A 25,684-nucleotide genomic window follows, 5' to 3' on the forward strand; every position below is an offset into this window, starting at 1 on the left:
TCATTCTTACAGCCTCACTGATCAAATCTCATCTTCTCAGGCATAAACTAAAAGTTTATACTACTGAAATTTATCTCACATTTTTCTCCTGTCAGAACATAGTTGCTATATATATATCATCATATGCATTTTTTAAAACTCCAGACTTTTTGGATAGGCAATTCAATTTATTTATTTATTTTTTATTATTTTTTAAATGATTTTATCTGTTTATTCATGAGAGACAGAGAGAGAGAGAGACAGAAAAGCAGGCTCCATGCAGGGAGCCTGATTTGGGACTCGACCCCAGGATCAGGCCCTGGGCTGACGGTGGCACTAAACCACTGCTACCAGGGCTGCCCAAATGGTTTTATTTTAATAGTGTATAATTTTTTCGTATCTCAGAAAGTCATAACATTTTGATGATCCTTCTTTTTATACATGGATTAAGTAGTTACTCACAAAGGCTTGGACTTTTTGTGAATGCGGCCTTTTTTCCAGACAAGGAATTTGTGGGAGACTTCCTCTGGTAATTTTACTAATTTTACCATAACCAAATGGCAATTTTGATACAATCTATTATGGTAGCTGTGTTTGCATTTATATGGAATATGGTATGATATGCGTATGGTTTTGCATATTCTTATTGGGATGGCCCTTCAAAAGAAACCAGTGACATCTCATTCTGTGTTTTGGCATTTCTCTGTCAAGACTTTTCCATCTGTAAGACTTTGGAGTCTTATAATTACATGCCAGTCCTCCAAGTGAATGAAGCCAGTGGAGAGATAGTAAAGCTCACAAATAGAGAGCTTACCCTGGTTGTCTTTAAAGACTGTGGTAGCAATCTTATCTGAATTTGCATGTGTTCAAGAGAATCTAGAAATTCACTTTGTGTTGTGTTTTTCTAAGGTTTAAAATTTTGGAGGATGTTTAAAATTTTGGAGGATGTAATTTGGATGTAAATTTTTGTGGGTGTTTTAAATTTATTTAAAATAATATTTCAGCTAAACAAAGTACATCATAAACCAGATTTAACATATTAGTTCCCACTTGCTATTTTCCCCTAAACAGTTTTGAACAACTTCTATTTTATCAAATCCTGATAATCCTTTATGATGTTACATTGAAGTTCTCCTGGATGACACTGCCAAAGGTTGCAAATTCATTTTAACCAAGAAATTAATATTGGATAATGACTTAGTATGTTGCTGAATGTGTGGGTTAAAGTCTAAGAAGCTCACCTGAACGGTCAATATATCTGTAAATTCTCATCTTTTACCTTAACAAATTCTCATTTTGTGTTTCTACTGAATTATGTGTTTGGATTTTAATATAAAGATAATGATGAAATTATCAACTTCCATTGATGAAATTAATACTCCAGGAGCATGAACTATATTTATCCTTCGGCTTCACATAGCGTCTGGCATAATATAAAATAAATTAAATGGAATATGAATCCTAGTTTGAGGCATAGTTCACATCTACTAGGTAGCATTATATTCACCAATATGTACTCCATAAAAAGTGAATTAGGTGTAAATTGTAAGAAAGCACCAAAAGACAAAATTTTACATTTTTTGATAGTGGCAGAAGGACCTTGAATAACACCAAAGGGACTATAATTTGCCCATTCTCTAGAAGAAACTCCTTCTGGCTCTGAAGAAATTCCACTGGCCAAGAATAGACTGGGGAACGAGTCTCAATTGCAGCCAGAAAACGAGCAACTTTAAGTTTATGTCAGCTCACCCCCTGTTTGTGGGGTAGTGTTACAGTGATTATTTAATTATATAAAATGCCACTTGCTTCTACAATGCTGAAATCTGCACAAGCAGTACAAAAATAAAATCTTTGGTGTGAATTTTTCTTTGGTTTTTCCTATCCAAGTACTTTAAGTATCTTCGAAACGATACTGTGTCCCAAGCATTTCAAATGATATCTTCAAGAATAAAAATGAAGTTTCTCATTACTGTGAATTTGAGCTGAACTTGTTTTGGTTACAAATGGCTTATGTAGAGCCAGTTATGTGATATGAGGGGGGAAAAGAGTGATTTGAGGACATAGCTTCACACACACACACACACACACACGTACGTGTGTGTGTGTGTGTGTGTGTGTGTGTGTGTGTTTCAGTCCACTTGGTGAGAATTAATCATTTTGATTGTATGGTAAAGACATCTTTCCTTATTCCATAGTTCTTTCTCTTCAGAACACCCATTCATGGCATCATTAATAACCTGGGAAAGAAATTTTACTAAACTATGGTTAATTTTCTACCTATTAAACAAGTATCACTTAAAACCCCTCATTCTTTACAGTGGTTAGTACCGTTTCCAAGTTTCTTTCTCTTTTTTTGGTTTGTGTGTGTTGTGGAATGTAAAATTGCTCCCTTTTTTTTGAAGCCTCCTGGATTTGCTTTTGCAGAATTCATGAAGTAATTGGTTAGTTAGTCAATGCCAACCAAAAGCAAACAAAATAAACTTAAAGGGCACGTAGTGCTAATGAGCCTGCTGGAGTCTCCATTTTATCAATGGCTGTGAGGATAGGGAATTCTCAGGAAAGGGGATCAGGGACAATCTGACAACTGAGAAGGTGTCCACTAGGAAATATATATGATAATATAGTGTTAGATTAAAGTAGTAAGTAAACAATCTGCAGAAAGTGATTCAGAGTACTAGTTCTTGTTTATTGTTCATATTGTTTCAATTTATCATCCTTGAATTCAGCAATAGGTATAATTTCATTCCTGAGTAAAAATTTTAGCATTGCTGAAACTGCATTTATTTGCTATTTGCTGTTGTTGTTGTTTTATTTAAAGCATTCTCATTCTGGAAGATATAAAAAGCTTCGATGTCAATTTTTCTTAGACAAACAAAAGACTGAATTCTAATGACTTGAAATCCTTTGCTTGATCTGCAATTTGGCTAGTTTTTATTTATTAATCAGCTTAACTTTGTTGTTATTTCAGAAACTGAAAAATAAGTAGATTTGTGTGAACCACTTTAAGTGGTAGATATTAGAAAACCAAATTAAATTACAATGATATATCTTTGTAATTAAAAATAATTGAAAATGAATTTTAGCTTGAGCAACTCTGCATAATCTCAATTTAGCTTCTGCTTTCAATACAGTTATATGTATCAATACTTGCACAATTATAAATTAGTACATTTGCTTTATGATGGATACTTTGATTAAATATTGTAATATTTAATACTATAATATAGCATTTAATTAATAATATATACTGTCTAATATTATAGCTATATTAAATATAGCATTTAATTACCAATATATACTATTTAATACTATAATATAGCATACTATAGTAAAACATCAGTTACATACAAAATAAGTGAAATAAAATAAAATAGCTTTTTGGTATCATTCTACACATTCATCAATATTTATGGGAGCCATATTAGAACTGAAATGTAATATATAACAATATCAGTATAAACTCATTTTTAAAAATATTTTATTTATTTATTTAAGAGAGAGAGTGAGAGAGAAAGCATGAATGGGGACATGGGGGCAGAGGAAGAGAGATAAGTAGACTCCTTGCTTAACAGGGAGCCCAATGGGGGGCTTGATCCCAGGTTGTGGGATGATTTGAGCCAAAGGCAGATGCTTGACCAACTGAGCCACCCCGATGACCCTATAACAATATCGATATAAAATAAAATTAGACATAGACCCTCCTGCGTATAGAAGAAATTTATATAAAAATCTTAGGTATGAACTAATATTGCATATAAGTCATATAATATGAAATAAATAGGTTCCAGTTACGTTAAATGATAGATCTAAATGAGAAATACTAGGTCTTTTTTCAGAACTCTTATCCTATATGGTTGATTGTGCTAGAATTCTATTTTAAATCTTATTTTCCCTTATTTACTTATATGAGAAACAAAAGCTTCATACACTTCATTATTTGGCCGACCACATATTTATATAGGATTAAGTTCAGAGCAACTCAAATATGTGCACCCCACCCCTTAAAAATATATATTAGTCTAGATGTTCAGACAATTAAGAACTATGTTGTTCTGGGGATCCCTGGGTGGCTCAGCGGTTTAGCACCTGCCTTTGGCCCAGGGCATGATCCTGAAGTCCAGGGATGGAGTCCGGGGTCAGGCTCCCTGCATGGAGCCTGCTTCTCCCTCTGCCTGTGTCTCTGCCTCTCTCTCCCTCTGTCTGTGTTTCTCATGAATGAATGAATGAATGAATGAATGAATAAATAAATAAATAAATAAATAAATAAAATCGTGTAAAAAAAAAAAGAACTGTGTTGTTCTAAATGTTCTGTTATGAGCAAGTGGGAAGCAACTTTTAAAACTATAACACACAACATACATTAAATTAATATACACACTCCATGTACAGTTACTGCATTATATTTTGTAATTTCCTTGATTTCTTGTTCTTTAAGTTCTTAGGAAGATAAGAGTTTTCAGAGTATTGATATCTGAAGAATGAGAGAATTGGACATACTAGTAATAATCTTCAATATATGACTTTCTTCATTAGTAAATGGGTGGGAAATGACAGTTGAAAGGAAAAAGCAGAGTAACTTGTATATTAATATTTTATTAATATTAATATTAATATTTTATTTTAAAATGAGAAATCTATGACAATCAAGTTTAAGAAATTTCTTCTAAAATAATACAAAGTATGTATTTTATAAGATCCATTTACTTTTTTAGAAAATTAAAACTTGGGGCACCAAGGTGGCTCAGTTGGTTGAGTCTGCCTTAGGCTCAAGTCATGATCCCAGAGTCCTGGGAAGGAGCTCCACGTGGAACTCCCTGCCCAGCATGGAGTCTGCTTCTCCTTCTGCCCCTCCCCCTGCTCCTGCTCTCTCTGTCTCTCTCTCAAATAACATAAAATCTTAAAAAAAAGTTAAAACTTTTGTTGATTGCAAAATCATACAAGACTTTAAAAAGATATCATCTATAAGTGAAAAACAGTAGTGGTTGTTTAAAAATTTTTGTTAATTGACCCTAATGTGGTTGTAATGCAATTTTCATCTTTTCATCTTAATGGAAATGATCCTGAAAAATCATTTTAGAAATTATTTATGCATATGTCCCAATTTTAAGTGATAAAATCTATCATTTCAAAAATAGAACTATTACAAGGCAAGCACTATTTCATATTATATAGTTAAAACATTTTAATTGAGATTGTTACTATGTCTAGACTACATCATTATAAGCATTAGGAATTAAATAAATTTATTCCCTAATTGTGCTTTGATTTATATGAATTAGGGATTTTAAATCTCTATACAGCAAATAATTTTATTAAATTTTTAAGAATTTATCATTTGTTTTAAATAATGTCAATTTATTTTCTTGATAGCATGATGTTGCATAATACACATTTTTATTCAGTGTTTAATATTTCACTGTTCCATTGTTGCATAATCTATATTTTAGGTATTAAATCACATAAAAACACATAAGGGAATACTTAATCACCATATTTTCTAACTGGGTCACAAGTGCTAAGGTAGAGCATATAATTTTTATTTAATTTTATTTTAATTCCACTATAGTTAACATACAGCGTTACATTAGTTTCATATTTACAATACAGTGATTCAGCAATTCTATACTTTATTCACTGCTCATCAATATAAGTCTATTCTTCATCCTCTTTACCTATTTTAACCCATCCCCACTACCTCCCCTCTGGTAATCATCAGTTTGTTTTCTATAGTTAACAGTCTGTGTTTGGTTTTGATTTGGTTTGAATTGTCTCTTTTTTTCCCTCTGTTCATGTGTTTTGTTTCTTAAAGTGCACATATATGAGTAAAAGAATATGACATTTGTCTTTCTCTGACTTATTTTACTTAGCATTATATCCTCTAGATATTGCAATGCCAAGATATCAATCATTTTATGGCTGAAAAATACTCTATTGTATGTGGGGTGTGTGTGTATGTGCATGTGTGTGTGTATGCAATTTTAATGAATGTTGAGTATTATACTATGGTTATGGTTCTTACCTTCTACATATCAACGTATTATGTTGTATATTGTTTGCTTATCTATTGAATAATCTTTTTTATAAAAAGAGAATATGGGGATCCCTGGGTGGCACAGCGGTTTGGCGCCTGCCTTTGGCCCGGGGCGTGATCCTGGAGACCCGGGATCGAATCCCACATCGGGCTCCCCGTGCATGGAGCCTGCTTCTCCTTAAAAAAAAAAAAAAAAGAGAGAGAGAATATGGATTATTAACTTTTGTAACGTGATTATTTAATAAATTACTACCTAAAATATCCTGCTTACTGAAGGAGTGAATTACAATATATAAAGGAATCAAGGAATGTTTTAATTATGTAGATCACATACTGATATGAAGGCTAGAAATTAGAAAGGGATAACGCTTTAGTTTTGGAATTGCCTCCTATGCAATTTGTATAAAAATAGAATGTAATTTTATCTGGATTCTCAGAAAAGAATCACAGTATAAGAAATTCTTGAAGAGGTTTTATTTTTTTGTTTTTATTTTGTTTTCTTGCCAAAGGGTAGCCAAGAATAATGTACACCATTTGGTTTCCAAAGCCAAAGAAGGATGGGTATGTAAAAATATATTTGGATATGTAAATTTTACACAGGTAAAAATATATCTGATTGATCAAATCTACCAACAAAAGTTATACACTAATGCAAAAGGTTTTTTGTGTAGTCTATAAAGATATTTTCCATTTAATATAAAGAGAATGATTGTGAATTAAAGGAAATCTCCATACGTTTAGAGATGCTGAAGTGATATGAACTGTGGGAATGACATTTAACATTTCATTATGATTACTGAAAGTACCAATATTTCTTTCTCTATCATATCTTGTCATAGTAACCAAATTTATTTTTTTTTAATTTTTAATTTATTTTATGATAGTCTCACAGAGAGAGAGGCAGAGACATAGGCAGAGGGAGAAGCAGGGTCCATGCACCAGGAGCCCGATGTGGGATTCGATCCCGGGTCTCCAGGATCGCGCCCTGGGCCAAAGGCAGGCGCCAAACCGCTGCACCACCCAGGGATCCCAGTAACCAAATTTATTGTTTCATCCTTTCATCCATAATTTAGTGAGTTTTCAGCTAATATTGTATTTTCTGAAAACGGAATTTATTACTCAAATAACTAGAGGAGTTAGGTAAATAAGATATTGGATGAAGATATGAAGATTGGTTAATAATATGTTCAGGATTTGTTATTTTAACTCAGATACATATTTTACATAAACATGTCTGAGTATTACACTCTCCCCAAGGGAATATTATATCCTCTTTTATACAACACTGTAACCTTCATGGTGTATATGGTGACTTTGAACTTCTGGCAGAGATTGGTACCAAAATATTTCACTTTTCTCTAAGATCTATCAGGACCAAATATATCTAGTGCAATGGTAAATAGCAACTGAGTTTATCATCATGTCATAGAAACCACAAGGAGGTACAAAAAATATATTGGATGAGGAACCATGCCCTGCTTAATGCAGAAAACAGCCCCTACCAATTGCTATCTTTGAAAAATGTTGGATCAGTGTTGTCAGATATCCCAATTTTTTAGAAAAGCTGGATATCCTCATTCTTACAGGAAAAATAATGATTTTCTTGTCCCCACAGTAGTATTAGGCATAGTAGGCTCTGTGTATATTTAAAATTTGAACCATGTTTCTATGTTATCCCTAATATAAGCTTTAAAAGCTTCTGGGAGTAAATTCTTGATTACACCCTTAGTTTTAAAAGCCCTACCATGCCATCCATGTATCCTTTGGCAACTTCCTTTTTGGCTGAGGCAAAATTGTAAGCATTTTGTTTGTATCCACTCTTAATTTACCATCTCTCCCTGTGGTTTCGCACTTGCAAGGCTTATAAAAATAGTCTCTTTTAACCTCGAGAACAAATGCCAATTCCTTTATGAAAAATATTATTATCTTGATAAAAAGGTAGATTATCATGTTCCTAAAGAATGTCAATTATAATCTAGTTTAATACTTAATATATCACTTAGTAATCATTTGTTTTTGCATATTATTCTCTCCATTATATTTTAACAAACTTGTGGTGAGAGACTGCATTATTTATTTATGCATCACCTGAGAACAATACCTAATGGGTTTTCAATAAATGTTTCTTTAACTTGGGCTTTTCCTTTTGAATATCATTTCATGGCTAGGACCACACAGTTCACAATTAAAAAATTGAATTTAGCAATATTTTTCTCTAAATTTTGATATCATCTTGTTGAAAATAAAAGTACACAATTTATAATATCAAAGTTTATTATGAAACAGGTTTAGGTTATTGTATGGGTAATCTTTTGATTTGAAAAACTAATGATAAAATATTCATATTGTTAGTACATAACTATAAGTCTCTGTGTGCTGCTATATTCTCATTAATCAAACAGGTTTCAGAATGAAAATAAATTGTTTTTGGAAGATTATTTTCTTCTATGTAAAACTCCTGTACCTTTTTCAGTAAAGTTACATAATTCAGAAATTCTAAAGCATAGGCAATATCATATTCATAGAAATCAGTAGTTTCACAGATTTTTACAAGTACAAAATTCACCACAAAATTATTGCTGTCACTTTTTTACAAATTAATAGATAGGAATCTATTTTTCCTTGGGAAGGTAAACATTTACTACTATAAGTAGAAGTGTTGACATAATGAACTTATTTTTGATATGTGTAAAATAATGGTACTGACAGATATGCACAAACTGCTAATAATTAAACAGATTAAGTCCATCACAATTACCCAATAATTTTAAAATTAAAATAATATTAAATATATATGTTTAGAATTTTTATTTGCTTTTATGAAGGCTGGTAATTTTCTACAATTGAAAGATTTGTATGTATAAAATACAACTAATTTACATTAAATTGAACTTTGTGTAATATGAATGTTTACTATGCACATTTATTTGTTATAAAGTAAAAAAATAAAAAAAAGAATACTAAAGAAATTGAATCCAGTTACATGAGACGTAGAAGTAAGAATGATTCAAAAAGGAAAGAAGGAGGCTATGGTTTCATATGTCGCATGACTAGTAATTCAGGGATTTCTTTCCTGTATAAATTTATCTCAAAATGGGGGATTACATTGCAAGTTTTAATTTTAAATCTAAGCAAGAGATTTATTTATCACAGCATCATTCCCTAATATAAGTTTGCAAATCAAAGTGAACTTGTGATAAGGCAGCATTATTTTTAATTTGTGGAAAGAAATGTGGGTGAAAACAATATATAACACTGACCAAACTCTGACGTCAGCCACCTGATAGCACATCTAAGAATCATGGAATTACTGATACTTTAATCACACACACATACACAATGAGGAAAAAAAGTTAACAACATAAACTCTTGAAAGGAATGGAAGGATGATCTTTGGAAATTTTGCTCAAAAAGAGTTTAAAAACCTGAGACAAAATGTCAAGAAAAGTAAGGATGAAGAATGTATAACATTCATAATTATTCATACTTAAAAGTATATGACATTTTAATTTGATGTTGTTTATTCATATATCCGTTGTCTTCATCAATGAAATTATTCATAGATAAGCCACTATTAAATAAGTCACTGAAAAAATTAAAAAGAATGAATCTTTATACTTTTGTGATTCATATCACAACTGTTTCTCAAATCTGATTTAGGTATTTGATTATTATTTTAGTCCTAATAGAGAATAGCTACTTGTTGAGTTGAAAAAACATTAGTAGTTGAACACAATACTTTATAATTAGACTCAATAAATCATTATTTAATGAATGATGCTCTTTATACTATTTCTAAAAATGTTAGACTTTTAAGTCTTATAATCTATCTGCAGTTCTCTGTGTAAAATGCTATCTTGTAATAGTGTGAAGAATACACACTTTTTATGTCTTATTTTCCATTAAAATTGGAAAGAGTGATGCCAACATATTTAAATCTCATTACATAATCACCTGAAAATTCATTTCCTCATGATGAAAGTGATATATGTATGTAAAATAGAGAGAGAAGGCTAGACATTGAAAACACCTTCTGATTTACGATTCATTATTTTACTACACAGGAAGGAAAAAAATCATACTGCTTAGGGACTACTGATTTTTATTAATTCTATTTTTTTGTGGAATTTTCACCAATTTATCCTGTTAGTACCATCTATTATTGAAGCTATGCTCACATTATATATCCTGGCTGGTGTTTCTAACTCTAAGATAAAAGTTTATGCCAACCAAATAAAATATATTATGGTAAATTTATACTTAATAGCCATGATCCTCTAGTATTCCTCTAATATTTGATTCTTATTTCCTGAATATGACATAAAACAAACTAAAATACACAATTTCAAAGAAAATACAAATGACAGATGACCTTGTTAATAAGTAAGTTTGTATCACATTGGTTAAGGACAGATATTACTCCCTCAACCATATTTATACATGAAAGATAGATATTAGAGACAGGTGACATTTTTCAATATCATAGAAAATTTATTTCTCTAAGAGTCATTATAGTTTGTCCAGAATTTGTATGATCATAGTTGTATTCTTTTCAATTATCGTTATTGCCTGATTTGAATCACACTAATTTTTCCCTGTTTTTCTATAGTCTAAATATAAACAATTTTATGTGTTAGTTATATTGTGACATTTTGCAGAAAGATGTATTTTTAAAGGAAATACAACAAGCTGTCAAACTAGTAGGATGAAAGACTATGCATTGTTTTTTTTTTTTTTTTTTTTTCCAATAAGTCAAACCGTATCTATGAAAAGTTCTTGGAATGTTCTTTCATTCTGTGGGGACTAAAATCAGTGTTCTTGATGATCATGTTTACTGGCTATAATGTTAAAATTATAATAAAAATGATTAAAGATAACTCCCACTAATAGAAAGAAGGCATTTCTCTTTATAAATGGTTTTTCCTTAACATTAACTCAAACGTGCATTTGCCAGTGTTGAGATCTGCTCAGCCTGAACATTGCTTAGTGTTAGAATCTTCCAATACTTAAAAAAAAAAAAACTGTAGATTTCATATTTGGACAATAAAATCTGCAACGCTTGTAAGGACAGAGAAACTGTGGGGACTTAAAGGAAATGAAGGGTCAAGATTTTCAATTTGGATTTTTTTGGGAGGTGAAATAACTTTATTGTAACCAATTCAGTTACCATTTCACATTTTTTTTCACTCAGAAATATATCATTGGGATAATTCAGGAAGGATGAAGATCTGACATGCCTTAAAGAAATACTTTTGGATTTAAATTTCTGAAAGTTAGTTACAAAACGCTACTTCCAGCATGATGACATTTATATGATTATTTTTATTTTATTTATTTATTTTTTAAAATATTTTTTTTTAATTTATTCATGAGAGACACAGAGAGAGACAGAGAGAGGCAGAGACACAGGCAGAGGGAGAAGCAGGCTCCATGCAGGGAGCCCAATGTGGGACTCGATTCTAGGCCTCCAGGATCAGGCCCTGGGCTGAAGGCAGTGCTAAACAGCTGAGCCCCCCAGGCTGCCCTGTAAGAGTATTTTTAAAATCCAGATTATTCAAGAACAGGGATGGACATGATGTAGTTACCTCTGGAGAGGGAGAAGAGAGGACAGTACTGGATGGTGTATTGGCTGCATTTGTGACTCTTTTTTAATTTAACAGTATTCTGGGAAGGAAAGTAAAATATTTACATCAGTTAACTTGCATTGTATTATTTTTATACAAGTTTGCGTGTTTCAATGTTTTATTTTAAAAAGAAAAAACAGGGGATCTCTGGGTTGTGCAGCGGTTTAGCGCCTGCCTTTGGCCCAGGGCGTGATCCTGGAGACCCGGGATCGAATCCCACGTCGGGCTCCCGGTGCATGGAGCCTGCTTCTCCCTCTGCCTGTGTCTCTGCCTCTCTCTCTCTCTCTCTCTCACTGTGTGCCTATCATAAATAAAAAAAAAAATAAAAAAAATTTAAAAAAAATAAAAAGAAAAAACATTGTAGTAAAATTTTTCAAAGTATAAAGTGTGAATAGTGCAAGAACTATTGATAGTAGCATATTTTGATACCTAATTGAGTACTCACTATGGGACAGCAATTCTACCAAAAATTTTACTTGTATTATTCATTAAATCATCTCAACACGAGATAGACACTATTATAGATACTTTACTGACAAAGATTTTAAGGGTTTAAATAGAAACCTTGCTCATCGTGTTAATTGCTATGTCATTGGTACCAAGAAAAGCAGTCAGCTTTCAGGAAATAAATATTTAAATTCAACCACAAATATTTCATAAAACATAAAGAGCAAGGAATACTTCTAGGGATAAAAGTGAGTACAACAACAAAATATGCTTTCTTAGATCTTCTCTTCAGATGGGAGACACAGATAGGAAATATTGATGAAAATGTCATGAAGAAAAATAGAACAGATTTAAAAAGGCAACAAGTGAATGAATAAATAAGTGAATGAAAATGATTCATAAAATATAGTGTTTGGAGGGATGGTACACTTTGGGTCTCTTGCACTTTTATATGTGTTCCTGGGTGTGCCAGACTGCAAACCCAACGCCACTAGGCTTTTTCTCATTCTGAAGATTGGAAAGTGAGGTAATGCTTCTCCCTTCCTTCAGCCAAGGATCAGGCTGTCTGACTAACTGGTATAAAAGCAATAGATTCCCCAAACTCAGTGTTCTTCAGCTGTGATGCAAATCCATTGCTTGTGTAACATCCACTTGGGTTTATCAGGTTGCCACAGTGAATGAGGAGCAAGAATAACTAATGCAAATATACTAACACTTATGCTCATTGCTGTGTTGTGATAATAAAGACCATTGTTTCCCCCTGAGAATCTCATGTTATCTGCTGACATGCATGAAACAGTAACAGGCCAAGTTTGCTTGTAAGTAGGATAAAATCAAATTCCAGAGCTAAAATGCATGGCTCAAGGTCTGTCACCAGGAGGATTTCTCTTTACCACTGTTCCTCAGGGCCAAACTAGAATTTAAGCTTGAGAAATGTATTTCTTGAAATATTCCTTACAGCTTTCTGCAAGTTTAATGCTCTATGATTGGGAATACTTTAGCAAGTTATACTGGGACCTTTGGTGGCTCAGGGATTGAGAGTCGGCCTTTGACTCATGGTGTGATCCCGGAGTCCCAGGATCAAGACCCTTATCGGGATTCCCCTGAAGCGCCTGTTTCTCCCTTCTACCTATGTCTCTGCCTCTCTCTGTATCTCTCATGAATAAATAAAATCTTTTAAAAAAATGTTATTCTAAATTCCTAATTGGGCAGATTCCCAATAAGAATTAATTAATTGAGAAAATTCCCAGTTAGGAGATCTATTTATTTATTTGTTTGTTTTATTTGTTTTGTTTGGAAAGAGATGGTCAGAAATAAAATCCTATTATGCATGGGCTATAGCTACTGATTTGGCTGGGTAGTCAGGGGTTTGGATACCAATGGAGAAAAGGGAATATCATCCAAAGACTCTATATCCTTTTTTGGGGAAAGGCCTAGTATCTTATAGGTGGAAATATTAATTTGTTATTGTCTGTATTTAAAATTAGGTGCTGTTTAAAGAGATGTGTATGAGTGCTAAATCAGAGTAGACTAAAACGACTTGGCCGTTTGTCAGATTAGCTTAGGTAAATTATGTGCCCCAGATTTCCTTTTCTAGTATGTCTGGGTAGGATGGACTATAAAAGATACTCTCTAGTTGTAAATTCTTAAAAGTGAGATTAGGACCTTCTTAGTGAGAAAGAGATACCCACTAGTATAACAGCTTTGGCCCGTGTTTCTGTGGTTCTCACCTGGTCATGACATTTCCAACTCTGAACCTGCTGAGTCAGTATCCATATTTGAACTTGTTGGGCAAATATTCACAATTGCTTTAGCATCCAATTCATATATAATATAATACAATAATATAATATAATATAATATAATATAATATAATATGATATAATATGTTATATTATATTATTCTCCCCCTAGTTCTATTGTTGGACCCAGCTAATATAGTATTTTGATACCACAACTGATTCCAGAAGAACAGAATCCTAAAGATGTGTTATTTAAAATTTTTTTGGATTTTTCTGGAATTGATTTTCCAATTTGATTATACTTAAAGACACTAATGGTTCTGTTTCCAGTAGTAAGGAGAGCATTGATAGCCCACCATATGGTATGAGAAACAAGTTTAGAGTATAGCCTTTGGATCCTTTTAACTGATTACCTATAGAAGATGAGGCTCATGCGAGCCCCTAAAAAGAGAATTTAAAGAGCTATTTCAAATAAATTGAAGAGTTTTGAATCAGTATGTCTGCTTTTACTGTTGGACTTGAAAAAGCAAAATATTATGTTCTAGAGAGGGCCACATGGCAGGAATAATAGTCTCTTGGATCTGAGGACCCACTCCTACCTCTACATGGAATTAATTGCTGCCAGCAACATGTGAGCTTGGAAGACAACTCCAAGCTTCAAATGAGATTGGAGCCTTTTCCAAGATCTTGATTTTTAACCTGTTGAGACTCTAAACAGAGGACTCACCTAGTGTCCAGACTCTTGACTCAAAGAAACTGAAGTAATAAATTTGTATTGTTTTTCTATTAAGCTACTAAGTTTGGGTTAACTATTGTGCAACAAGAGAAAAGTAATATATAAAAAAGAAAACAATGATATACCTAAGTGTTAATAATTAGATATTATATACACATATAGGGCAATCATGTGTAAATTCAGATACCACATATACATATGTACATGATATGTATATATTCATAGAGAATGACTAAATATGCATCACATTCATTTTCTCCTCCTGGCCAAATAAGTAAGAGGCATGCCCCAATCACTTGCATTTGTACTGGGGTTATGTGACTGGGTTCTATTCAGTAGAATAAGAGCAGAAGTATTATATGCAATATCCAATTCTGGCCATAAAATATCTTTTGAGATATACCAAATTCTCTCCTGTTATGGAAGAATAACAAATAATAAGGTTCTCCTGAACTCTGGGGTACCATTTGTAGATTAACTCTGGGTTTGGAGAAGTACTGGACTTTGCAAAGATAGACACTTTAGTCAGGTTAAGCCAAAGATTTGGGATTGTCATGCAACTGGCATTAATTTATCCAGTCTACTACAGTGTATATATGGTTGCCTGAAAGACAATATGATACTTTGTATAATATCTGAGTTAGAAGTTTGAAAGTTGAGGTGGCTCAGTCAGTGAAGTGTCTACATTCAACTCAGGCTCTGTTCTCAGGGTCGTGGGATTGAACCCCGAGTTGAGTTCCCTGCTCAGTGGAGAGTCTGTTTCTCCCTCTCTCTCTCTGCCCCTCCCCTCTGCTCACTCTCTCTCTCTCAAATAAATAAAACATTTTTTTAAAGTTTGAAACACTGTAAAATACAACTTTCCCATTTGTGAGGTATGTGGCTTTGTGTAGGGTATTATGCGATTACAAAAATATGTATGTTAGCACATTTTTCTTTATCCTTCCCTTCCACTTCCTTTACCCCTCTCCTCCTTCCTCCTCTTCTCTCTTTTTCTTTACCTTCTCCTTCTTCCACACTTTGTTCTATTTGGATTTAAGACTACATAATTCTTACTGATTTATCTTAAAGTTCAGATTCTTTTCTCAGCCAGGTCAATTATAGATGAGTCTATAAAGACACTCTTTATCTCTGTTAGATTTTGGTTGTTATTTGCAGAATTGTTACTCAAGTCTTTCTGAAATCTACATCTTTTCATTCAAATGTATCATCTGATCATGTGTATTATCTACCTTTCCCATCAGAACTTTTAATGTATTGTTGTTTTTAATTCTGTGTTAGTTCCATCATCAGTGTCTGATCCTAATACTACCTTTTCCTCAGTACACTTGTTCTTACTTTGTTTTTGTTTTTTTTTTTTTTTTCTTATTTTGAAAAGAGAGCATCTTGTAGTAGAGAGTAGAGAATGAGATAAAACACTTTTTAATGGAGGTACAATTCACATACCATTAAATGTATCGGTTTAAAATGTATAATTTAGTGATTTGTTTTAGAATCACAGGTTGTTCAATCATAACTGCTATCTAGTTCAAGAACATTTTTATTACTTCAAAAAAATTACTGCACTCGTTAGCATTCATTTACCATTCCTTCCTTTCCTCTTCTTGGTGAACTAATAATCACCAAGAACTAATAATCTTTCCTATCCTTTGCTTTGCTTATTTTGTGCCTTCCATGTAAATAGAATCATATAATGTGTCCTTTTGTGTCTTTTTTCACTTAGCATGATGTTTTCAAGGTTAATTCATGTTGAAGGATTTGAGTATTTCATTTATTTTGGTAGATGAATATTTCATTACATGGATAGATAATTTCTTTATACATTAGACAACCACTTGGATTGTTTTTCCTTGTTGGCTGATATGCACAATGCTTCTATGAACACATTTAGATGTTTCTTGTGTACAATATGTACTTGTGTGAAACATGTGGATTCATTTTCATTTCTCTTAGGTATATGCCTAGGAATGGAATTTCTAAGTCACAAGATGACTTTACATTTAACTGTTTGAGGAAATACTTTCTACTAGCAGTCCACAAGAAGTACAGTTTCTCCACATTCTTGCCAATATTTGCTATCATCTGTTTTTAATTTTAACCATTATAATAGATACAAAATGAAATTTCATAGTAGTTTCAAATTACATGTCCTGAATGACTAATGATGCTGAGCATGTTTTCCTGTGCTTATCAGCCTTTTGTAAATCTTCGGAAAAATTTCTACCCAAACCTTCTGTTCATTTTCAAATTCACTTATTTCTCTTTTGTTGTTGAGTTTAAAGACTTTAAAATTATATTCTGGATACTAGAACCTCATCAGATCTATAATTTCCAAGTATTTTAATATATTATATAAATTCTCTTCACTTTCTTCATGATGTTTCTTTAAAGGAGATTTTTGAGAAAGTCCACTTTATTTCACCTTTAATTGTTGTGCCCTATGTGTCATATATAAGAACATATTGTGTAGTCAAGGTTACAAAGAATTACACTGTTTTCTTCTGTTCTTGAGTTTATCTTATATTTAGATCATCGATCCACTTTGAATTAATTGTTGCATATGGCATGGGATGAGGTCCAATTTCATTTTTCTTTTCTATTTTTTCTTTTATTTACTTATTTTTTTTCAGTTGCCGGAGCAACATTTGTTGAAAAAACTTATTTGTTATTTTACAATTGATTAAGTAAAATTATATTTTACTTATTTGTCAACATACAATGTATTATTAGTTTTCGATGTACAACATATTGATTTGACCATTCTATATATTACTCATTGCTCACCAGGTTGAGCATAGTCACCAACCTGTCAACATAAAACGTTATTACAAAATTATTGACTAATATTTCTTATGCTGTACTTTTCATCTTTGTGACTTACTTTATAACTAGAAGTTTTTACTTAATCCTATCTATTTGGCACATCTCCCTACCAATCTCCCTTCTGGCAATCACTAGTTTGTTCTCTCTCTATAAATGTCTGTGGGGTTTTCATTTGTTTTTGTTTTGTTTTGTTTTCCACATAAAAGTGAAATCATATGGTATTTGTCTGATTTATTTTACTTGGCATAATACCCTCTAGGTCCATCTATGTCATCACAAATGGCAAGATCTCATTTGTTTGTATGACTAAGTAATATTCCATTGTGTGTATACATCTGCATATATACATATGTATATATATGTATATATATCACACCTTCATTCATTCATCTATGGAACCATACTTCGATTGCTTCCGTATTTTGGCTGTTGTAAATAATGCTACAATAAACATAGAGATGCATAAATCTTTCCAAATTAGTGTTTTGGGATATTTTGGTAAATATTCAGTAGTGGAATTACTGGATTATGTAGTATTTCTATTTTTAATTTTTTGAGGAACCATCATATCTTTCCCACAGTGGTTGCACCAATTTACATTCCCACCAACAGTGCATGCAGGTTTTCTTTCTTCAATATCCTACCCAACACTTCTCATTTCTTGTCTTTTTGATAGTACCCATTTTGATTGGTGTGAGGTAATATCCTTTTGTGGTTTTGATTTGCATTTCCCTGAAGATGAGTGTTGTTGAGCATCTTTTTATGTGTCTATTGGCCATCTGTATGTCTTTGGGAAAATGACTGTTCAGGTCCCCTGCCCATTTTTTAATTGAGCTTTTTGCTTTTTAGTATTGAGTTGCATAACTTCTTTATATAAAGGACTATCTTATATTCTTTCTCTATTGGATAGTAAAAATCACTGACTATACAATCTATAGGTTTAACTTCTGGAATTTCTATTTCATACCCTTGATTTATAAACCTAGTTTTATACCAGATCCACACATTCTTGATTGCTATTGCTTTGCAATAAGTTGTAAAATCAGGATGTGTAAGTCCTCTAATTATGTACTTCTGTCTTAATCTTGTTCTGTACAGAAAATTCAAAGCGTCATTTGAACTTCCAGAGGAATTTTAAGATCAGGTTACCGATTTCTGCAAAAAAGACAGCTTGTATTTTGTTAGGTCTTGTGTTGAATCTATAAGTCAATTTGGATAGTATTCATCTTAAGAATAACAAATATTCAAGGTAGGCATCCTTGTCTTGTTTCTGATCTTAGGGACAATTTCAGACTTTCACCAGTAAGTTTGATACTAGCTTTGGTTTTTACCTAGATGCCGTTTATGAGGTTGAGAAGTTCCCTTCTTTTCTGAGTGTGTCAAATATTTTTATCATAAAGGGGTATTAGATTTTATCATATAATATTCCACTGTGTGTATACACATATATATACACACACCTATATAAACATAGACATATACACACACATACACACACATATCATCTTCTTCATTCATCTGTTGATGGACACTTAGGCTATTTCCAAATTTTGGCTGTTGTGACTATTGCTTCAATAAACATAACTGGTATATAACAAATGTTGGTTTTACACTTTTGAAATTTTATTTAGCATTTATTGTCATCTAAGTGGTCACATATATTTGCAACCTACTTTGCTTTGATTTCATCCTTGTGTTAAGTATCAAACATTAGGAAAATGTTCCTCATAAGCCGTATATCTCATGTTGCCTTCTAGAAACAAAGCTCTATTAGATGTAGTTTAAGTACAAAGGACTTAGCTCAAACTATTAATTTATTTCCCCATGTACTTATAGATTAACAATTACTAATTGTTCAGTAGTTTTAAAACTATGATTTTTTCGTTAATGAGTTCACTTTAAAAAGTATCAGTTATTACTGCATTATTTTCTTTAAATGACAGAACACTAAATGAATGAAAAATAGCAATTAATATTTGTATTCCACCAAAAGAAAATTCAGCTACTATAATAATTAATGTTTGTCACAATTTAAATCACTTCTAGCACCCCAAATTAGAAAAGTAAAAATCTGTCTAGTTATATTCTGTTAAGTATCTTCCAGGTTATCACAATTAGAAACATGATATTCTGGAGATATTTTCACCTACATTTTATTATTCTACCATATGTAAGAGAATATCTACAATTTCCCAAATGAGATAGTGAGATAAGAAGCAATCATCCAAACAGATGTGTTTTAAAATGGGATCTTTTTTCTTTTTTTGCAAAATAGATATTTTAAAGATGTACATTGAAATAAGGTAAAATCTTAAGACAATCAGAGATTTAAGGGAGCTTAGTTAGAGAATACATGTTAGAAAAATGTTGGCTCCGACGCAATGAAACACATTTTGAGTTTTAATTTTGGATTAGGATTTAGTCTTAGATCAGACTGCTATTGCAAAAATCACCCACTGAGTGAATACTACTCTGTGTGCTCCACAATCACCACCATCCCACAAAGTGCGGAAAGGCACTATGTTTTTTTAGATTATTGAACTTTCATTTTTTCACACCTCCTTCATATGCAGCTGGAGTGGCTTAAAGCCTCAGTAATAGGTTTGATTCATTGCTGCCGCTATGAAGACTCGGTTTTCATATTTTTAGATCTTCACTAACAGGGATAAAATATATTAAGAGCTCGTATATTTTGGAAGGCATTTTGAAATATTATTGATCCTTTTAAATATTTATTTATTTTTATTAGAAATGTCCATATTTGGAGGAATGATCAAGCAATGCATTATATTGTATATATTAAAGTATGTGAGTATATATTATCATGTATCCCTGAGCACTTTAAATTTGGTGTGCCTTATAAATACATGTATAAATATAGTTCTATATTGTATTTTACATATATCATATAATAGTCTATATATACATGTATGTCTGTACCAATGTCGTCTGTGTATGCATGTCTCTGTATGTCTCTGTGTGCATAACTAATTTAAACTCCCATGGTTGGAATCAACTTGCATTTAGATGTAGTAGTGAAGAAATATTAATCCAATATATCAGTTCCTATCCCAGTCAGCTACACATCTATATCTAGATATACAGATAGAAACATGTGAATTAACTCAGTGAAGAACAAAAATAATGTATTTTTTCTTTTGTACCACAACTTATTAACCCTGTATTCTGTAAATATTTGTCAAGGTTAAGATTGAATAATCAAGGCACAAAATTAATGATTATATTTTTCTCTTCTCTAAATGTACTTATTAATATGCAGATTTTGTGTCTTCAGGAAGCATTCATAATTTATATTCTACAAATCATTGTGACTGCAGACTCTCCTAGTTAAGGATTTCATTTAAACATTAAACTTTAATTCCTGTTTTAGTACCTATATATATATTGAAAATAAAATTGTGATTGGAGGATGATACCTTTAACTATTTAATCTAAGTAGTTAACCTAATGTATACTTAAGACTAAGCTAAAATGTTTTCTTAGGTTAACATTTGTGAGCTATATTGCATTAGGATGTGTTCTATAGTCTATAACTTCTATCATATGTGTTTTATGTGAGTTATCTTACGTATATGTTCATGTCTAAAAGTGTGTTATAGTCACCCTGTAAGGTGGGAGGAGGCACCACCACACAGAATTAGGTTCAAATGTTAGAGCTGATGATGCCACACATATACCAAGAAGTTCTGAAGAGATTTATTACTTATATATTAGGCTTCCTTGCAAGAATAGTACAGACCCTTAAACAGGTCTTAATATGATCTGAGAGAGCAGAAGGGACAACTGCTTTGTCTTTTATTGTAGTTGGTGAGTAGAACTGAGGAGAGTGCCCAGGTGGGCAGGATTTGCATATTTTTAACACTAGCGCCATAGGAGGGAACACCAATTCTCTCTTATCAGGCCTAGCTGTGGGAAGGAAGGATAAGGAGGGATGGTAGGGTTTGAAATCTGTCAACAGTCAAACATCCAAAGCAGAAATCCCATTTTTATTTAACTACAAATAGCATTCATTAAAATAGTTATTGATTCAAAACATGTAGCTATATTCTTTATAATGAGTAATATAGGATAATTCATGGATTCCATGCATCATATTTTAAGCAAATGTAGTTGAAGAGCTCTGTCTATCACTGTGAGACTCTGTTTTTAACATAGACAGTATGTCTGTCTTGTTCACTGCCAGTCTGCTTGGCATTTTCCAATTTTCTTAAGCATCTCTGAGTTTTGTCTTTAAGAAATAAAATTTCATTATTCCAGTTTCTTACAGGGTATCACCATCATATGGGTTTTCACTCTTATCTATGTGGCATTCTTTCAAAGCAGATGGTAACACTAATGTACATTTTCTCTTCAACCTAAAATTATTTTTCTTGTCTTTTCATGTCTTTCATAGACCTCCTAATAGGATAAAAATTGCTTTACCTGATGGATATTACAGTGATATTTCCACTTCTTCAAGATATGCCAAACATATCTTCTGGGCAGTGCGAAAAAAAAAAAAAAAGAAACAAACAAAAAAATCATAAATGTTACACAGGATATCAAAGTTGCTTTTCTTCATTCATGACTTTTTTCCTTTTTTAACTTTCAAAATTTATGAAATGTGGCTTTTTAAGTGCCCCCCCTTAATTAGGCTGCCAAAATATAAGTTTTAAAATAGATATTTTATAAACCTATAAAAACTATAATAATTTTAATGAGTCTATATAATTTATTTATGGTAACGTTAACTGTTAATTAGTTTAAATCATCAAAATAATTATTCAGAGATAATTATACCAAACTCTTGTTTTTATGAGATTACCGTCTCCTAGACATACTTGTTTCATAATGTATACTCATATAATTTTCAGAAAATGTCAAGGAGATATTATTCTTTTACTCTATAGTGTTAATAATGATAATTCTATATTCCCTAGCATTTTCTTTATCAACTCTTTACCTGAAGTGTCTTTAATTAATCTAATAGAACTAATACCAATACCTTTTGGAACGTTAGCCTGTGTCATTGAATGAGCCATTGCCCCTTTCCTCAGAAAGAATAATGGACTACACATGAATCAGACTAAAATAAGCAAGCAAATACATAGGATTTTCTAAATAAGGAGGTTTATGAACAGTATTTTGCTTGAATGCCAAGAGAGGATTGCACTAGTGGAAGAGTCCTACATTTCCATACAAAATGTGGATTGCATGGCTATTTGAGATTGGATAAGAGAAGGATACTAGTTAAGATTATTAAGAAGATGGGTTCTGCCGACCAATGCATTGAATAAATCTACTGCAGACGAGTTATTCAGTAAGCAGAACCACAACAGGAAAATTCTCAGTCTCATATATCCCACATTGAAGCTCCTCATGCATCCTTTCCATTTCACTCCACTGTCCCTGAAGGGAGCTTCTATCAGATATGTTGGGTAAAATGGATCAGATGTTGAATCAAACCTAAACATTTCTGTAATTTGGTAGATTCTAGTATCATGAGAGAGGATGGTTTTAAGGACATGATAATTAAGGAAATAAATGAAGACAGAACAAATGTTTTCTTTGTATTTTTATTTTCATTAATAGAGCACCACTTTAATGGGAAAATTTAGGAAATTTCAGTTTTATTTTTTTTTTTTATTTTTTTTTATTTTTTTATTTTTTTTTTTATTTTTTTTTTATTTTATTTTTTTTTTTTTATTGGTGTTCAATTTACTAACATACAGAATAACACCCAGTGCCCGTCACCCATTCACTCCCACCCCCTGCCCTCCTCCCCTTCTACCACCCCTAGTTCGTTTCCCAGAGTTAGGAGTCTCTCATGTTCTGTCTCCCTTTCTGATATTTCCCACACATTTCTTCTCCCTTCCCTTATTTTCCCTTTCACTATTATTTATATTCCCCAAATGAATGAGAACATATAATGTTTGTCCTTCTCCGACTGACTTACTTCACTCAGCATAATACCCTCCAGTTCCATCCACGTTGAAGCAAATGGTGGGTATTTGTCATTTCTAATAGCTGAGTAATATTCCATTGTATACATAAACCACATCTTCTTTATCCATTCATCTTTCGTTGGACACCGAGGCTCCTTCCACAGCTTGGCTATAGTGGCCATTGCTGCTAGAAACATCGGGGTGCAGGTGTCCCGGCGTTTCATTGCATTTGTATCTTTGGGGTAAATCCCCAACAGTGCAATTGCTGGGTCGTAGGGCAGGTATATTTTTAACTGTTTGAGGAACCTCCACACAGTTTTCCAGAGTGGCTGCACCAGTTCACATTCCCACCAACAGTGTAGGAGGGTTCCCTTTTCTCCGCATCCTCTCCAACATTTGTTGTTTCCTGCCTTGTTAATTTTCCCCATTCTCACTGGTGTGAGGTGGTATCTCATTGTAGTTTTGATTTGTATTTCCCTGATGGCAAGTGATGCAGAGCATTTTCTCATATGCATGTTGGCCATGTCTATGTCTTCCTCTGTGAGATTTCTGTTCATGTCTTTTGCCCATTTCATGATTGGATTGTTTGAAATTTCAGTTTTAAAACAGAGTCAGGCAGCCTGTTGGCTCAGCGGTTAAAGATTTTATTTATTTATTCATGAGAGACACAGAGAGAGAGAGAGAGGTCACAGGCAAAGGGAGAAGCAGGCTCCATGCAGGAAGCCCAGTGTGGGACTCGATCCCTGTTCCCCAGGATCAGGCCCTGGGCTGAAGGTGGCGCTAAACTGCTGAGCCACCCGGGCTGCCCAAGAAGTAGTATTCTTTACATAAAAAGGTGACTTAGGTAGAAAGAGGAATGAATATGGAATATTGGAAACACATAGGCAGTTATAATTCAGGTGCTTATTACTTGTTTGTGTTTCTGGAATCAGGGTATGAAACTTGATAGTTGGTCTGATGTTCATGAATTTGGTGCTTAAATTTTAGAAAAACATATGGTTTCTCACCATGAGCTCAGTGATGAGCACATTGAAGTTTAGTGGTCTCTAGGACCTCCAGGCAGTTGTAGTGTACTTACCTCATTCTCAGAACATTTGACTTAGAAGTTTGTAATACCTCAAACTATAGCAACTATGGTGCACTGAGCTTGGTGGACAGATACATCTTTGTAGTGAGGGGAACATCTTGTATATTATAGAATGTTTAGCAAGTGTCAATGGCCTTAATCCACTAGATCCCATTAGTACCACCTTCTATTTGTAAAAAATAAAATAATAATAAAATAAAATAAAATAAAATAAAATAATTCTTAAAAATTCTGTTGACATTACCAAATGTTCCCTGTAAAGAGGGACGGAATCATCCCTGGATGGGAACTACTGAGCTAGAGTAACAGTGTAATTCATAGGCACATGGGTAACTGCCATGTGATGACTAAAGAATGAGAACACAGCAAAGAGCAATACTTTGAAAAAAAAAAAAATTGAAGGGTAAAGAGAGGTGTCTTAGTCTAGTTAGGCTACTATTGCAAAATACCATAAGCTAGTTGGCTTATATATAGCGGAAACTTACTGTTCACAGTTTAGAGCTGGAAACCCAAGATCAGAATGCCAGAATGTATGGTCAGGTTCTGTGGAGGATCCTCTTCCAATTTGCACATTGCTGATTTCTTAATGTATCCTTACATGGCAGAAGAGACAAGGGAGCTGTCTGGGGCCTCTTCTGTAAGAGCTCTAATTCCAATCTTGTGGACTCCACCCTCATGAGATAATGATCTGCAAAGGCCTCCTAGCTAAACCAAAGATTATTGGTATTAGTTCTCCTAGCTATCACATTGGACATTATATTTCAACAGATGAATTTCAGAGAGGACACAAACATACGGACTGTAACACAGAGGAGGAGGATTTTCTTCTGAAAGGTGACTGAAAAGAAGAGCATAGAGTCAAGTATGAGACAGTTGAGGACAAAGGGTAACACAAAAACCAAAAGTGAAGAGAGTCTTCCAGAGGCCAAAAAAAAAGAGTTATACATGTTAAGTTAGAGATAAGACTCTTAAGAAAACTTTTTAATAAAAATGTGATTTAAAAAGAGCTATGCTCATGTCTTGACATGACATGATGATGATGGGAATTCATGTGAGGAGGTAACCAGTGTTGATAGGGGGGAAATTTTTCAAGAATATCATGATAATTTTAATAGCATTGAAACACTTAATTTATAATGTTTAATTATTTTAAGTGGCATTCTTAAATCCTAAAATATGTCTGCCTTATGAGAATAATAATGCCAGGTAATAATATTCTCAGAAATAAGTAGGAGGAAATCATAAACCGCTTCAGTGAGCATTTAGGTGGTAT

At 32.8% G+C, this 25,684-nt stretch overlaps 1 long non-coding RNA gene across 7 annotated transcripts in view; it reads right to left on the reverse strand.

Annotated features, from left to right (window-relative positions):
* LOC111091836 overlaps positions 1 to 25,684 on the reverse strand; it is a 94,899-nt gene that overhangs the window by 28,084 nt on the left and 41,131 nt on the right. For 4 of the 7 annotated variants that reach the window (XR_005376316.1, XR_005376312.1, XR_005376313.1 and 1 more), the window contains exons 4-5: positions 24,897 to 25,116; positions 21,823 to 21,877 (exon numbers count right to left, since the gene is read on the reverse strand). This is a non-coding gene — a long non-coding RNA (uncharacterized LOC111091836). Of the gene's footprint in view, positions 1 to 19,052; positions 19,133 to 21,822; positions 21,878 to 24,896; positions 25,117 to 25,684 lie in introns of all 7 variants that reach the window. The other 3 variants (XR_005376314.1, XR_005376315.1, XR_005376318.1) reach the window with 2 other exon arrangements.

This window comes from Canis lupus, chromosome 22 (genome assembly GCF_011100685.1).
Source record: "Canis lupus familiaris isolate Mischka breed German Shepherd chromosome 22, alternate assembly UU_Cfam_GSD_1.0, whole genome shotgun sequence".
Taxonomy (NCBI): Eukaryota; Metazoa; Chordata; class Mammalia; order Carnivora; family Canidae; genus Canis; species Canis lupus.